Source organism: Spinacia oleracea, chromosome 4, assembly GCF_020520425.1.
Source record: "Spinacia oleracea cultivar Varoflay chromosome 4, BTI_SOV_V1, whole genome shotgun sequence".
NCBI lineage: Eukaryota > Viridiplantae > Streptophyta > Magnoliopsida > Caryophyllales > Amaranthaceae > Spinacia > Spinacia oleracea.
This window is the reverse complement of record NC_079490.1, coordinates 78,685,483-78,703,510: the sequence shown is the minus strand read 5'-3', so window position 1 is coordinate 78,703,510 and position 18,028 is coordinate 78,685,483.

Here is an 18,028-nt window from a genome sequence, read left to right as displayed (position 1 = left end):
GAATTGAAATAAATGATAGGTCTTCCTTGCATTTGCATACATAAACGAAGGAAAGGCACCCACCTTCTGTTTCTCCATATTTCCATAAACCACCACGATATACAGTGTGAAGAAGCTCTTAGCTAAAACATCAAAATCACTTGATTTCCCTCACATCTCATGTCATTTCTGAGCAGCACCTACTCCTAAGTCCTAAGGAGAGTAAGATCCTACTCTGTATCTGTCAAGTGTTCTGTTTAAATTTATGAATTCTTTATCTACTTTTAATTTGAACAAAAAAGAAGTTATGTAACGCTATGATACACAACCTCTATATCATCGAAGTGAAGTTGAATGTAGAAGCAACAAAACAGCAAAGACAAGACCAGCAACAACCTAACTAACAACCTGCAACGACAACAGACTAATCACATGTGTCCTGTGAAATTAGCACGTGAACCCTGCAGTCAGTGTTAGTGTTATGACAAATATAAATCATATATTTCATGAAGAAAAACCATAAAGCCAGGAATCCAAATTAATTTCCACATAATCAATTAGCATAATTTAGGATACATACATGTGATGCGTGCCTTCCGTAGCTGCTCCCGAACCGAACAAGAACTAGTTTAGGACTCCAAATGTCGCCCCTCCATAGATAGTCCACAACACGTTCGGATCCGCCTTAGATTTAACCAACTAGGATATTCTCTAAGGTATTATGTTTTATTAGGAAAGGTTAATTATTAATTTAGAAAAAATATTACTTTAGACAAATTATTAAATTCCCACTTGAACTTAATCTATATGAATACTTATTGAATTGTTGTATATAAATTGTGATTATGAACCACGTATTTATAGGGTGGAAATAACGGAATTAGATTTCTACTAGGATTCAAATAACTAAATCTATCAGAATTCTAGTTAAATTAATCCTTTAGAATTTAATGTTTAATCAAACACAAAAACATTTAACTCGTGTAGAATTAGGAAAACGATTTAATCAAGCAATCCTAAACGACCAAGGAATCGGTCGTACGTAGCATTGCACACACACGCGCAGCCCACATAGGTCTGTCCGATACTAATCTTCTCAAGTATCTATGCAAATGACTGCAGACATTGCCACGTCCACATAGTTCAAGAAACAGAACTACTAGTCATCTTGCATTCTAGTCGTCTAGCATTTTCTATGCGTCCATCTTTATAGAAAACTTCCGACCAGGGACCATTTTCAACTTTTGACATTCAAGTTCACTTGATAGACATTTCTTAGTCACAGGATTGGTCCTGACAGTCTATCTTGAATATATTGTCAAATTGAAAGGACTCGTCATTTAATACTAAACCAAGATTCAATGGAGTATGAAAATACATTTCATATATGATAAATGTTCAACCCCAATGTTTTCCAACCATGGGCCTCTAACCCATCTTTAAAACAGTTCATGGAATTCAAACATATGCTTGATTTCCAGTGCTACAATGTGAGTGTTTCTTCTCACTTGTTGGATAGGTTTAGTTATCATGCTTTGCCAATCTTAATACCCCTTTCATCGAATGTCTTTCGAGATAGGATGATAAGATCTTTTGAGTTTTTTTATTATGTGATCTAGTCTTTCTTACTTCAATAGTGGTTCTACGCATTTTGCAAATGAAGAACCATTAAGTCAACAGACATGTGATCTACCCAAGTTCAGTGAAGAACTCTTTATCATAAACAACTCTGTTTCATTGCTTCTTAGGCAATAAGTACTTTTACTTCAACTGTATAGGTTGCTAGTGACTTTTTGTTTGGATTTTCTTATCCAAGCAGTTCACGGATATGTGGAAGACTTTCCAGTTGTATCTTAGAACATAGAAATTAATATTTAATTTCCCACGCAAAAAATCATGGTCTTTAATCCATGTTGCCATTTCAAACCACGATGCATATAGCTCGTTCTTGCCAATGGTTAACTCCAAAGGGATCTTGCTTGATCCTTTGCCAGTGTTTATGCGTGTAGCATCAATATTTAGCATATCTTTATTTCCTTGAATCAAGAACTATTCCTATTTACCTTTTCAAGTACCATAGGATTTTCTTGATCTCAATCCAGTTGATCTTTACATAGACCAATAGAGATTGGTATATGTTCGTCATGCTTAAAGCCATACGATACATTTTTGGCGATCCTCATATTATATCATACATGATAAATTCTTTTGCAGAATAATTCCCAATTGAATTCTATTCATGTAACTTTAGCTCATCTAGTTTCAGTAGATACTAAATCCAGCTAAATTCTTTGACATATAATATAGGTTAAGAATCTTATTAGATTCTTTGATGTTTAACTTAGTAAATGCTTATACATAGTTCAAACATTCATTACTTAGATTTATTCATATGGGTCGAATATCTCCAATGGAGTCTTTCGTGTTTGATTTAGTAAATGTCATTACTTAATCCAAAACAATAATATAAAGATCTTTGGAAATAGATCTTAATACCCAGTATGTACTAAGTTTCGCCTTGGTCCATCATTGATGAATAATTTCAAATCTAAGTCATTAGCATTTCAATGTCATTTAACAATAGAGAGATATGTGTGTGATACACATAGGACCAATTAAGTTTTACATACTCCCACTAAACTTCTTATATATCTATAAGAATCATGTACATCTTATGAAACTGAAGTATTTATTAGCTTCACTAAAATACAGTTCCAATTCCCAATTGCTTGCTTAAATCTGTACTTAGATTTCATAAGCTACCTTTCCTTTTCAAGTATTTTACTTGGATCCAACAATCCTATGACATGCCATGTACATAGTTTCTTCCAACATTTGATTGAGGAAGATGTTTTGTCATCCAATTTCCATATGTACCAATATGCAATCATTGCTTGATTTATAGACTTGAGCATTACGATTATGCATGAGGTTTCAACACAATCCATACCATGAATTTGCTTGTAACCTTTAGCAACTAATCTAGCTTTGTGTGTGAACACAATTCCATGTTTGATGGTTTTTATTCTTAAAACCAATTTGCAACCAATAGATGTTAACCTATTTTTGCAAAACAAAATTTCAATTTTGTCATCAAAACATTGATTATGTTTTATGGCCTTTAACCGTCTAAAACATTTGAGTCTATATATGGCCTCTAACCATTTTAGGGAATCTTGGTTTCGTCATAGATTTCTTATAAGTCACAAAATCATTAATCTACATGATAATAGTTTGACTGTGTGTTGTAGGTTTCTTCACTATCTAATAGAAGAATCTCATAGTTTCAGTGACCTGGACTCTATGTTTCTTCACTATAGAAGAATCTCATAGTCTCAGTGACTTGAATTCTATGCCTACTTGGGTATAGAACATCAAACAATAGAATATCAACAGACACTTGAAAGTCCTTTGAATATTCTCTTCTCCTTGAAGCACTTGTAAAGTCTTCTAAGAGATGTCTATTCTTTAAAGACACTCGAACATCAAACTTTTAAGTGTTCGGATTTTCTAAGAACTTCGAAAAGCCTCCGGAACGTCCGTTTTTGTTTGTTGTTCGCCTCGAATACTTTCGAGATCTATTTTCTCCCACTTGTCATTTTGGAAATGAATCTCCAAAAGGACATTATTTCGAGCAAACAAACATTATGTTCTCAAATTCGTGGTAGAAACAATACCCTTGTGTCTCATTTGAATAAATCACAATGAAACATATATCTATACTTGGGCCTTAGTTTGTCAAATAACAAACACTAAGCTCCCACTGAGTTTAGCAACTCTTTAGATATATATATATATATATATATATATATATATATATATATATATATATGTATATATATATATATATATATATATATATTATTGAAAAGATATTCTGAAAATATTTTTCCATAGCTTTGACGAATTTGGTTTAGTTTGGTGATAGTTGAGCATTTTGTTTAGAAATTATAGGAAAAATCTTTATGATTCATCATTGATCGAATCAAGTACTAATTGACTTCAATCATTCCAATTTAGATATACCATATCTTATGGAGGTCAATTGTGAAATTACAACACACAATCATTTGATGAACATATTTGGTATAAGTAATCATCAACATGATTTAACCTAGATCTTTATGATTTCTTGCCAAGTGGACGTCTTTATACTTTTCTATAAATCTTTGAACTAGCCAAACAGATTCAAACTTATATCACTTTTGAAGGAAATATGTCCTTCACCCAAGGTGCATTAAGTCTAATACCAAGGTTCAGATTAATTGCGAACAATTAATTCAGTGAGATCAAGTGATCGGAATAGCTAGCTGGAGCAATGCTTCCGATCAGTGAGTTCTAATGAATATTAAACTCATAGCTTACTCTTAACTGAACCTACAAGGTCACACCAATGACACGTAACAGATCACCGGATTAAATGAATCGGAAATTCATTTAATAGCTTTTCGGGAATTAGTTGGAAAACGTATTATACGATACGGCCTTGCATCGGAATCGTATATCGTATCGCGAATATTCGTAAGCTAGGCGAGACGAATAAATCGTATCCTACGACGGTGATTCGTCGTATACGAAACGATAAATAATATATCGGAAATATATTAAATCGCGAATACGAAGAGCGGCCCACGAGCCGAGTGCACGAAGCACTCAAGGTCCATGGGCGCGCGCGCTAGGCAAGCAAGCAAGGCAACGAACGCAGCAGCGCTAGCCCATGGCCGAGGAGCTGTGTGCGCGCGGGCCAAGGCCACGACACAGCAGCAGCAGCGCGACCCACGACCCAGCTTGCTGTGCGTGTCCGTGTGGTGTTGCGCGGGCTTGCTAGCCGGCCTTGCCTTATGGCTTGGTCGGTTAGTAAGGTTATGTAAATAACCTTCTAACCACTTTCCAACTTAACACAATTCAGTTTACACACAACCATAGGAGAAAACAGAGAACCCTAATTCTCTTTGTGCCTCCAAAGTGTGTTCATCTCAAAAGCACAAACTCTTGATCGATTGTCTAAGCTACATTAATCAAGACGGATCTGATCGTGTCGGTGAACCAAGTAGAGGAACGACAACTGGAGTTCTAAGTTCGTGTTCGTTGACAATTTGTGGAAAACACGCTTCAAACGTAAGTTTGCTTAATCTGTGCTTTATACATGCTTCCTGGCTTTGGGGATTGTTTCCGCACATGTTATTATGTTTAACTGTATTCCCCAACAGTGGTATCATGAGCCTTATGTATTCAAAGCATGTTTTAGCATGATTTATTTGTTTTTGCATCTGTCGAAATTTTGAATGTTTTGTTGAATTTTCGGAGTTTTTACGAATTATTGGATGAATTGCGTAATAATCAGCTCCGAAATAAAAAATATTCATTTTTTCGAGTTTTAAAACCCTAATCTGATTGAAAAGGATTTTCTAAGATCAACTCATGAGAACGGAATTGCAAAAACAGGCCTCGAAGTGTCGTTTTTTGGGCGTTTGTTAATTTTTCATTAAAAATTAAAAGTGTCGGGCAGTAATTCAATTAAAAGGTCAACCTAAGCTACTCGGAATTGCTTGAAATTTTGACACAATGTTGCTGGTTATAGTTTTGATCTATGGTGAAAATTTTAGATTTTTCCGATAAGTATAAACCCTAATTTTGCCTTTCCCCACTTCGTAAAATTTGAAACCCTAATTGAATATTATTTAATTTTGGTTTAATAATTCGGTTAATTGGGAAAGGGGATATGATTTCATGGGTCAGTGGCTAGTTTTAAAAATTATTGGATTAAAATTTTGAATGATTTCGTTAATTTTAATCGCACTTAAACCTAATTATTAAAAATCTGAAATTTAAATGTTAATGAAGAATTTAAATTTTCGGATTTTATTATTTAAAAGTTCAAATTTTAAAGTTGATTCGTTCGTTCTTAAAAATTTGAATAATGTTAGCCTTTGATTTAATATTTTACGAAATTGGATTGTCGTTGAAGTTTTTTAAATCGTTAAAATTCGTTGTTTTTCGAAAATAAAAATCGTAACTTTTTTTGTTAAAATTCGTTGTTTTTCGAAAATAAAAACCGTAGTACGAACCAAAGGCACGAACACAAAGTGTGGTGGACGTATGGCTCGACGAGCCATGCGGGCTGCTATACGATGGCCGAGCCGCAGCGACAGGGGCAGCTGCAAGCGTGCTGCGTGCTTCGTGCGCGCTGGGCAAGGAAAGGGCGAGATAATGCTTGCGGGGGGCTGCGACGAAGCAAGGCACAAGGCCATGCGACGTCCAGCTGATGCACGACGACGCAGCGCAGGAGCAGCGACAGTTGAGGGCACGCGCGCGCGCGAAGGGTGCGGGGTGTGCGAGCTTTCTCGTGCACCTCGTGGGCCACACGCAAGGGCTATGGGGCTGGGCGCAAGCCTAGCCCAACTACGCAATTGAACTTTTTTTGTTAAATTTTTTTTATTTCGTTGGGCTTCGCATATTTGCATTAATTTGGGCTAACGGGATATTTAATTTAATATTTTATTTGCTTGGGCCGGGCCGCGAGTTTTAATTTAATATTTCAGTATTAATTATCCGGAATAATTATTGGTTTGAGTGGGAGCCACTAAATGAAATTAAAATGAAATAATTATTTTTAATTATTTTCGTAGGTCGCATTATTTTAATTAAATTCGATTTTAATTAGAATAAAGTCTAAGGATGAATAATTTGGAAATCGATTAATCTTTTAGGACGCGTTTATGTGAACGTGAATTTTAATTAATTCACGTAAATACTTGCATATTTACATGGACCATTCGTTTTAGCATACGAATGGATGAATGCATAGAATGTATATTTTATGTAATGCAGGTACTCCAAGTGACTAGTATGGCCATTTAGGATAGTTAAATACGGTCTGCGAACCGTTCTATCTTTGAATGTAAAAGTTTTAAATATGGTCTACGCACCATGGAAATTTTGATGTAATTTTATTATTTTCAAGTATTTCTAAGTTTAGAACTTTAAGTTAGCATTTGAACGAAGATTCAAGACGATACCAAGCTAACAAGGAGGTGATGAAGATTGGATGCTTCAAGACAAGATGTTTTGGGCCATACTAGATCACCATTTCTTTATGCAATTTAATATATATATATATATATATATATATATATATATATATATATATATATATATATATATATATATATATATATATATATATTATGCGTGAATGTATGAATGTATGTATGCTTTGCATGAACAGGTTGTTTCATATGACTCGATTAGATTAAGTTCACTAAATAATCGATCCAACATAGAAACAACTAGGTCCAAAGTAATATTGAGTTTAAAATTGCCTTCCAAATCAAGCACTTACAAAAATCTAGGGATCTAAGATAGTAGGTTTCCGCCAAAGCGAGGTGCTATTTTAGTAGACTTAGGTGGTAAGGTGTCCCAAAGGAGCACGTTGATTGTGGTTTCAACTCAAACAACAATGGCATTATGTTGTGGCAAAGGGATAAATTATGGTATTAATTTATTAACCAATAGTAATTTGGAGATTACTAGCAATAGGTTTTGTTTACCTAAAATCTTAAACTACTTAAGACATGCCAAAGCTGCTTAAGGATTTAGGACTTTTGGGGTCTTGGAATCGTTTCATTCATTTTTGGACCATGCTTTTGCTTTTGCATGAATGAAATGTTTTAATTGCTTTAATGATTGCATGTTTGCTTTTATTTCAAAGTTATTGAAGTTTATGAATGGTTATTTATTGCAAATTCTTTTCGATTGTAGTAATTAAAATGGTCGCAAACATAACAACAATCATATCAGTTGAAATTCTGGATGTCGAGTTAGACTTGACTAATTTTCTTGAATGGAAAGAGAAACTTGTCGAAGTTTTGAAAGTTAATGGCATACACTATGTCATTGAACAACCTCTTCCTAGCTATGATGCGCGAGGCATGACTCCTGAAAAGTACAGAAGTTGGGCACTTCACCAGTACCTTGTCACGGAGTTCATCCTTAAGTCTATCCCTGAGAGTTGGAGAGTGAAGGAAATATGTCCTTCACCCAAGGTGCATTAAGTCTAATACCAAGGTTCAGATTAATTGCGAACAATTAATTCAGTGAGATCAAGTGATCGGAACAGCTAGCTGGAGCAATGCTTCCGATCAGTGAGTTCTAATGGATATTGAACTCACAACTTACTCTTGACTGAACCTACAAGGTCACAGCAATGACACGTAACAGATCACCGGATTAAATGAATCGGAAATTCATTTAATATCTTTTCGGGATTTAAGTTGGAAACGTATTATACGATACGACCTTGCATCGGAATCGTATATCGTATCGCGAATATTCGTAAGCTAGGCGACACGAATAAATCGTATCGTACGACGGTGATTCGTCGTATACGAAACGATAAATAATATATCGGAAATATATTAAACGCGAATACGAAGAGCGGCCCACGAGCCGAGTGCACGAAGCACTCGAGGCCCATGGGCGCGCGCATAGGCAAGCAAGCAAAGCGCGGCAGCAGCGAGGCCCAAGAGGCGAGGGCTGTGCGCGTGCGAGCGGGCCGAGACCACGACACAAGCAGCAGCGCGGCCCACGGCCCTTCGCTGTGTGTGTCCGTGTGACTTGGCGTGCAAGCTTGCTAGCCGGCCTTGCCTCTTGGCTTGGTAGGTTAGTAAGGTTATGTAAATAACCTTATGACCTAATTTCCAACTTAGCACAATCACAATTCAGATTACACACAACCCTAGGGGAAAACAGAGAACCCTAATTCTCTTTGTGCCTCCACAGTGTGTTCATCCCAAAAGGCAAAGTATCTTGATCAATTGTCTAAGCTACGATAATCAAGACGGATCTGAACGTGTCGGTGAACCAAGTAGAGGAACGACAAGTGGAGTTCTTTATTCGTGTTCGTTGACAGATTATTGTGGAAAACACGCTTCGAATGTAAGTTTGCTTAATCTGTGCTTTATACATGTTTCCTGGCTTTGGGGATTGTTCCGCACATGTTATTATGTTTAACTGTATTCCCCTACAGTGCTATCACGAGCCTTATGTATTCAAAGAATGAATTAGCATGATTATTATTGTTTTTGCATCTGTCCAAAATTGGGAATTTTTGTTGATTTTTCGGGATTTTTACGAATTATTGGATGAATTGCGTAATAATCAAGTCTGAAATCAAAAATCATCGCTTTTTCGAGTTTTAAAACCCTAATTTGATTGAAAAATATTTTCTAAGATCAACTCATGAGAATAGAATTGCTAAAACATGCCTCGAAGTATCGTATTTTGGGCGTTTATGTTGATTTTTTCATTAAAAATTAAAAGTGTCGGACAGTAGTTCAATTAAAAGGTCGACCTAAACTACTCGGAATTGCTTGAAATTTTAACACAATCTTTCTGGGTATATTCTTGACCTATGGTAAAATTTCAGATTTTTCCGATAAGTATAAACCCTAATTTTGCCTTTCCCCAATTCGTAAAATTTGAAACCCTAATTGAATTTTAATTAATTTTGGTTTAATCATTCGGTTAATTGGGAAAGGGGATATAATTTCATGGGTCAGTGGCTAATTTTAAAAATTATTGGATTAAAATTTTGAATGGTTTCGTTAATTTTAATCGCACTTAAACCAAATTATTAAAAATCTGAAATTTAATTGTTTATGAATGATTTAAAGCTTCGGATTTTATTAATTAAAAGTTCAAACTTTAATGTTGATTCGATCGTTCTTAAAATGTTGAATATTGTTAGCCCTTGATTTATTCATTTTACGAAATTGGATTATCGTTAAAGTTTATTAAATCGTTAAAAATCGTTGTTTTTCGAAAATAAAAATCGTAACTTTTTGAAAAATAAAATTAATGCAAGTTCGTGAATTAAATTTAATTTTAATTAAGTTGGTCCGTATTACGAACCAAAGGCACGAACATGAGCATGGCTGACGTATGGCTCGTCGAGCCATACGAGGCCATTGTGCTTGGACCGAGCCGCATGCGACACGGGCAGCAGCAGCTACGTTGCGTGCCTCGTGCGCGCTGGGCGAGGAAGGGGCAGGCGGGTGAGCTTGCGGGGCTGTAACGAAGCGAGGCGCAAGCCTTGCGACGTGCAGCACACACACGATGCACAACACGCACACAGGGGCAGCTACGCTGCGGGGACGCGGTGCGCGCGCGCGATGGGGCTGGGGGTGTTCGAGCCTTGCTCGTGCGCTCTTGGGCCTCACGCAAGGCATGGGGCTGGGCGCAAGCCTAGCCCGACTAAGTAATTGGATTTTTTTTTGTTAAAAATCGTTTAATTCGTTGGGCTTCGTATATTTGCATTAATTTGGGCTAACGGGATATTTAATTTAATATTTTATTTGCTTGGGCCGGGCCGCGAGTTTTAATTTAATATTTCATAATTAATTATTGGTTTGAGTGGGAGCCACTAAATGAAATTAAAATGAAATAGTTATTTTTTAATTATTTTCGTAGGTCACATTATTTTAATTAAATTCAATTTTAATTAGAATAAAGTCTAAGGATTAATAATTTGGAAATTGTTTAATCTTTTAGGACGCGTTTATGTGAACGTAAATTTTAATTAATTCACGTAAATACTTGCATATTAACATGGGCCATTCGTTTTAGCATACGAATGGGTGAATGCATAGAATATATATTTTATGTAATGCAGGTACTCCAAGTGACTAGTATGGCCAATTTAGGATAGTTAAATACGGCCGTCTGCGTACCGTTCTATCTTTGAATGTAAAGTTTTAAATATGGTCTGCGTACCATGGAAATTTTGATGTAATTTATTATTTTCAAGTATTTCTAAGTTTAGAACTTTAAGTTAGCATTTGAACGAAGATTCAAGACGATGCCAAGCTAACAAGGAGGTGATGAAGATTGGATGCTTCAAGACAAGATGTTTTGGGCCATACTAGATCACCATTTATTTATGCACTTCTATATATATATTATGCGTGAATGTATGAATGTATGTATGCTTTGCATGAACATGTTGTTTCCTATGAATCGATTAGTTTTAAGTTCACTTAACAATCGAACCAACATAGAAACAACTAGGTCCAAGTAACATTGAGTTTAAAAATTGCCTTCCAAATCAACACTTACAAAAATCTAGGGATCTAAGATAGTAGGTTTACGCTAAAGCGAGGTGCTATTTTAGTTGACTTAGGTGGTAAGGCGTCCTAAAGGAGCACGTTGATTGTGGATACAACTCAAACAACAATGGTATTAAGTTGTGGCAATGGGATAAATTATGGCATTAATTTATTAACCAAGAGTAATTTGGAGATTACTAGAAATAGGTTTTGCTTACCTGAAATCTTAAACTACTTAAGACATGCTAAAGCTGCGTAAGGATTTAGGACTTTTGGGGTCTTGGAATGGTTTCATTCATTTTGGACCATGTTTTTGCTTTTTGCATGAATGAAATGTTTTAATAGCTTTAATGATTGCATGTTTTGCTTTTATTTCAAAGTTATTGAATTGTATGAATGGTTATTTATTGCAAATTCTTTTCGATTGTAGTAATCAAATGGCCGCAAACAATAACACTTTCAACCTGCGTTCAATTCTCGACAAGGAGAAGTTGAATGGCAACAATTTCCTCGACTGGCAAAGGAACTTACAAATAGTTCTTATGCATGAGGAAAAAAGAATATGTCCTTGAGGAAGAGTTACCGCAAGAGGCTGGGCCGGAGGTAACTCAAGCTGCCCTTAATCGTTGGATTCAGGCCAACAGGGATGTCAAATGTGTGATGCTTGCCTCCATGAGTCCTGAACTTCAGAAAACGTTCATTAACTCAAAGCATGTTGAAATTATTATGAGTATGGATTTCATTGTCAATCATGTTGTTCAATATTGATGCATGTATGGTTTGTTTCACATGCAAGGGATGGATTATTTATCTGTATGCTATTGTACGGGATGTCTAGCATACTTTGAGCCAATCATTCGTACCTCGTTGTACTACTTATTTTACCACATGTGAAGGGTTAGCTCACGTAAGCCACCGCACATGTAGGGTTCAGTTGGGAATATTATGTATGAAATGAATTAGGATTTGTCGTGCAAGGGCACAACCCTCATGTTAATGTGCATGATGTGGAGTCTCACTTCGGTGAGGAGGAACATGGTAGTAATTTCACAAGTGTCTTGCCTTGTTGATCACAAGTCCTAAAGCATTTAAAATAAGATTGTTTTGGTTGTTGTTTATTAATTGAATGAATGTACGTTGTTGAGTCTTGAGTTCACCTCTAATAAAATATTAATAAACGTAAAGTGCAACCAGAACAAGCTTCAAAACTCTTGGAACGTATATACCTTGAGTATGAACAATGGGGGGAGTCTTGCCGGAAAGCTCGTACTCCTACTAATGATACAAGACGTTGTTTCATTTATAATATGCGCAGGAATTCCGTCGGTATGGCCCGACACTCGGTATGGCCCGATTTTATTATTTATTATTTGGTGTATGGTTGGCTCCCATCACCTTTTTCCTTTATGGAATATTCTTTTGGCCCGTTCGAAGCTTATTCTAATTAAATTGTGAGTCAAGAGTCGAGTCAAGAGTCGAGTCTTGTATTCATGGTTGATTGTTTATTATTATATGGCTTTTGCATGTTGATTAATACTTAGTGAGTGATGCATGTTTTAGTTTCAGTTCACTTTATTCTTGTAAGTACTCAACTTTTGCTGACTACGTGCTTTGTGTGTTTTGGTCATGGCCTTTGCCTTAATGACCCTATGATGATCTATCATTTGCACTTGCATTGATGGGGAGTAGAATAATATAACAGGTTGGTAGATCGGAATCATGTGGCTTGGGATGATCGAGAGAGTTGCATATTTTCGTATTTTGAACTATTTAACTTTACTTTAATTATGTTTGAAATGTTTGAATTATTTCTACTTTGGGTTTTGGGCCATTATTGTTCCAAATTGTAGGAGGCCTCGATATTTCATTAATTATGTTTTTGAAAGTTAGTTAACATTAAATTCCGCTGCGTGATTCTGGTAATAGCCTTAACCGTTATCACGGTGGCGGTAATGCTTTAGTAATTCCTTTATTTTAAGTTGGAAAATGATTTTATAAAAGAAAGGAATTATGAGGGTGTTACAAAGTGGTATACTAGAGCTTAGTTTCATTCCTTCTTTGTAGTAAACAATACTACAAAGTGGTAATCGGAGACTAATGCTTCTTTGTAGTAATTCATACTACAAAGTGGTATTTGCGAAACTTTAGGATTTTTAAATATTATTTTCCTAAAGTCAAAACGTATTATTTTGAGTACTCAATATTTTAAAGGTCAAATATCAATTATTTTGGGTCGTTTGAAATGAGTTGAAAAGTTGGATTATTACTTAATATTAATTAATTTTCCGAATTTTTTTTTATTTATTCGAAATTTTCGATTTTAATTCGAATTTATTTTATTAATTTCGGAAATTCTTTTATTTAATTATTCGAATTATTTTAATTATTTATCTATTTATTTATTATTATTCGAATAATTTTTTTTTCGAATTTATACTTTAAATTTTTTCGGATTTCTTTTCTATTTTCAATTATCCGAAATTTATTTATTTATTTATTTATTTAATTAATCAATAATTCTTATTAATTTTCGATTTTAATTTAAATAATTTCAACTAAGTTAGGAGTTATTTCTTAATCAATTTCGAAAATTAATATTATTTTCAAGTGAGAATTGGGTAGACTAAGAAGGGCATATTAGTTTAAGTATGCATTTTATGTGATTATGTGGATTATTAATTGCCATGTATATGTTCTAACCATGTTTTATCTTGCTTTATGTGATTAATTGCATATATTTGTGCATTAAAAAAATTGTATGGCTCCACGAACTATCCTTTTGGGGTTGGAATTTCTATGGAAGCGCGTTAGTAAGACTTTTGAGTTGTGAATTTTCAGGAATTAAGGATGCTACTTTCTAAGTTCACCAGTCTAGGATACTTAGAGAAGATGGATAATGAGACTCCTCGCACGTATGTTCAGAAGATCGTGTTTGCTTGTGACTATTTGGCTTCGACCAAGAATATGCCCCACCTTAGGCACAAAGATTGAAGGAAATAATGCCCTTGGTCCAAGTATGCATTCAATGTTAAGTCTAATAAATGCGGTTCAGTATTAATTAACAAGTTAATAATTCAGTGAGATCAAGTGAGCTGAATGCCTAGCTAGAGGCCGCTTCAGTTCAAGTGGAATTAATGATATTAATCCACAGCTTACTCTTGACTGAACCCGTAGGGTCACACAAATAGTACGTAAACGGATCAAGTATTTAATGGCATTAAATACTCTATCTATGGATATTCGGAATCGACGGATCTTGGTTTCAGTGGGAGCTGAGATCGTCACAAGCAAGAAATGAATACTCCGGAAACGATGATATTGCCGGAAACGGAAATATGGATCGTATCGGAAATATAAAAATTATCCAAGTCGTAGATGTTGCCGGAAACGGAAACATGGTACGTATCGGAAAATATTATCGGAAATGGAAATATTGCCGGAATCGGAAATATTGCCGAAAACGGAAATATTGTCAGAATCGGAAATATTATCAGAATCGGAAAATAATTCCGTAAACGGAAATATTAAATATTTGTTCGAAACGGAAATTAATTCCGGAATCGGAAATATTAAATATTGTTCGTATCGGAAATGAATTCCGGAATCGGGAATTTAATCGGAAGCGTATCGTACGAATAAGCATCGGACGAGGCCTGCCGGACGAAGGCCCAGCACGAAGCCAGGCCATCGCCCAGCAAGCAAAGACGCGCGCACGCCCAGCCCAAGGCAGCGCCAGGCCCACCGCAAGGCAGGCCCAGCGCGCCAAGGCAAGGCTGCCCAGCGTGGGCCGAGCGCACGCGTGCGGGCGCCCTCGTGGCTCCGTGCGTGTGTGTTTGTGTCCATGCACAATTCCGAAATCTATTAGGATTTGGTGTGTGATTAAATTCCTATTCCTATTAGGATTATTTAATTAATTAGAGTCCTTGTAGGATTCTAAGTTTAATTAAATCGTATCCTACTAGGATTCCAATTCCCTTTCCAAACCTCTATAAATAAGGGCCTAGGGTCATAAATTATAGACACGATTGAAGTATTCAAAGGGTATGTTTTTGAAAGAAAATTCAGCCACACTCTTGCACAATAGTAGCCGAGAATTCCTAGCACCTTAAGGGCGATTCTAGTTGGTCAATCTTGAGGCGGATCCGGACGTACTGTGGACTATCTACGGAGGGACGACACTTGGAGTCCTAAAGACTTGTTCTTGTTCGGTTCGGGCGCAGCTAGGGAAGGCACGCTACAAAGTGTATGCATCTATATATGCTAAATGATTATGTGTAAATAATATGCTTTCCTGGCTTTATGGTTTTTCCGAATGATTTATGTATTGTCATATGTATCATAACCTAACAGTGGTATCACGAACCTCTTATTATTTTCATAATCTAAATTGCATAAACATGGTTAAATATTACAAATTTGCAAGAATTAAAAGGGGTGATTAATTTTCGTAATTGTTAATTAATTGCAAATTGCGTTTATTTAATTATATGTACGCAGTTTTTCGGCAGTTTCTTCGTTACTCATCCAAATCGAGTGATTTTTGTGTCAATTCCGCATGTAAAAGGCATTCTAAAATTTTGACAAAATTAGTATTTTTCGGCCGAACCCTGAATTCTCAAATTCGAAGCCTAACTATGACTTTTCGGAGGTTTTAGTTTTTCGAACGCAAAATTTCGTAAATTTAAGATGTTAAATTAAATATTTGCGATTCTTGTTGTTAAATCTTGAATTTTTGATTGACCTACTGTATATGTTTAACAAGTTTGAATGCCTATCCTTGTTAATTATGCAATATAATTTGTAATTATGATTAATTTGTTGAAAATTGGAATAATTTAGAATTAATTTGATTTTCATAATTAGTTAATAATTTAATTAGATACCTATGATTACAAACCACCATAAAAATTGTAAATTTGTGTTAAATTTTAAATTTTTATGACCTAGACTTGAATCCATGTTAATCGAAAATCAATTAATTAATAAATTTTCGATTTTTCGCCCTAAAATTATGAAATTAATATGATTTATTAATTTGTCATTAATTTTGAAAATAAAATTTTTAATTTTTATGCGATTCGCTCATATAACTTGCACGCACAAAGCAATGGACGCTACGTGTTACCCTTAAGGGGTGTTGTATAGTGCGGGCATGCGACGACGAGCAAGGGAGCTCGTCGCCCATGCGGTACGAATGCAATGAGCAAGGCCATGGTGCACGAGCACAAGGCAGCAGCCTGCCTTGTGTCGTGTACTGTGTGCGACGAGCGAGTGGGCAAGGGCGAGAGCAAGGCAGCGACAGTCGCGTGTGGGCAGCAGGCGAGCTGCGCCACGACGCAACTGCCGCGCGCAACGAGCGAAGCCTCGCGCGCAGCGAGCGCAAGCTCGCGTGCGACGAGCGCTACGCCCAGCGATGGTGAGCAGCAGCAGATGCGACGCAGCACATAGGCTGCGCGCACATGGCCAGCGATGGCTGCGTGCGTGTGGCCTATGGCTGTGCGTTGCGTGGTGATGGTGCGTGCTTTGAGTTACGATTAGATCGTTTTAAAATTTTAATTTGAAATTTTCAGATTACGTAATTTTAATTAATTTTAAAATTAATAATTTAAATTATTTTCTTGGATTTTAATTTTGAATATTATAATTATAATAAATTTCATTTATTCTAATTATTTTACTAAAATTAAAATCATGAATTAATTTAAATACGACTGAAAATAAATTAAATATGTGGATTCAATGATAAATTTATATGAGTTTAAATTTTAATTAAATTTGTATGTTTCCGGTTAGACTAGAAATACATTTTTATGTTTAAAATTAGTAAAGCATATGAATTTATTGGTTTAAGTGGGAGCCCTTTTAGTCATAAACTCTTGATTAGGTCTACAAATCCTTAAGGTTAAAACAACTTGATTAGAATTAATAAGGACTGAATAATTTGTAGATTATTGGTGCCCTTGATTAATTGCTGCAAATGTTTATGTGATGCATAATGTGTTTTACTAACCAGCTATGTGGGCCATTCATGATAATGAATGGGTGAATGGTATATATTGTATATGTACTGTTTTGCAGGTTATGAAGTGACTAGTATGGCCCAAATAGGATAGAAAATATGGTCTGCGTACCATTAATTTGAATGTAATTGGTCTAAAGTACCAAAATTGTTTTTAAATTCAAATATGGTCTGCGTACCATCAAATAGTTGTAATTAGTTTAATTATAGCTTATCCTATTTGAAGAAAATGGCGCCTCCCACGGTGAAATTCAAGACGAAGTTTCCATTTTCGAGACGGACTTTGAAGTTGAAGCTTCAAGATGAAGTCGGGCCATACTAGATCACATTTATCTTATGCATGCTTTAAGTTATTTATTGCTTTAAATATGTCTTAATTATGCATGAGATTGTGGCTTGATTATGTTGCATGATTAAGGATTTTAGTTCACTTAAAATCTAACCAACATAGTAAGAGCCTTAAGTTCCAAACTTAAAAATTGAGTTAAAAGGTGCCATGCCAAAATATACACTTGCTTGGATATCCTTTACATCAATCTAGTAATAGTTTTCGCTCAGCGAGGTGTTACTTATTGGTCCTAAAGGGGCAAAGTACACAAATAATTGTGAGTACATGTTAGTTTTGGTGAAACTCAACGATATAAGTAAGGAGTCCTTTTATGTCGTGGCAAAATCGATAGGTTTACCTAATAAGTTCTTAGACGTACCTATCAACCAAGAATAGTTTCTAGACTATTAGCAAAAGGTTTTTGCTTACCTAAAATGTTTTAGGATTGAGTCGACAAACTGTGCTCAATTCTTCAATGGTTTAGGATCTTGGAATCATTTTATTCACACCTGCCGAAACAATAAAATCGAATAAAATGCCAATGACTTGTTTAAATTGCATGATTGCTTTAATTTTCAAGTTATTACTCATGATAAA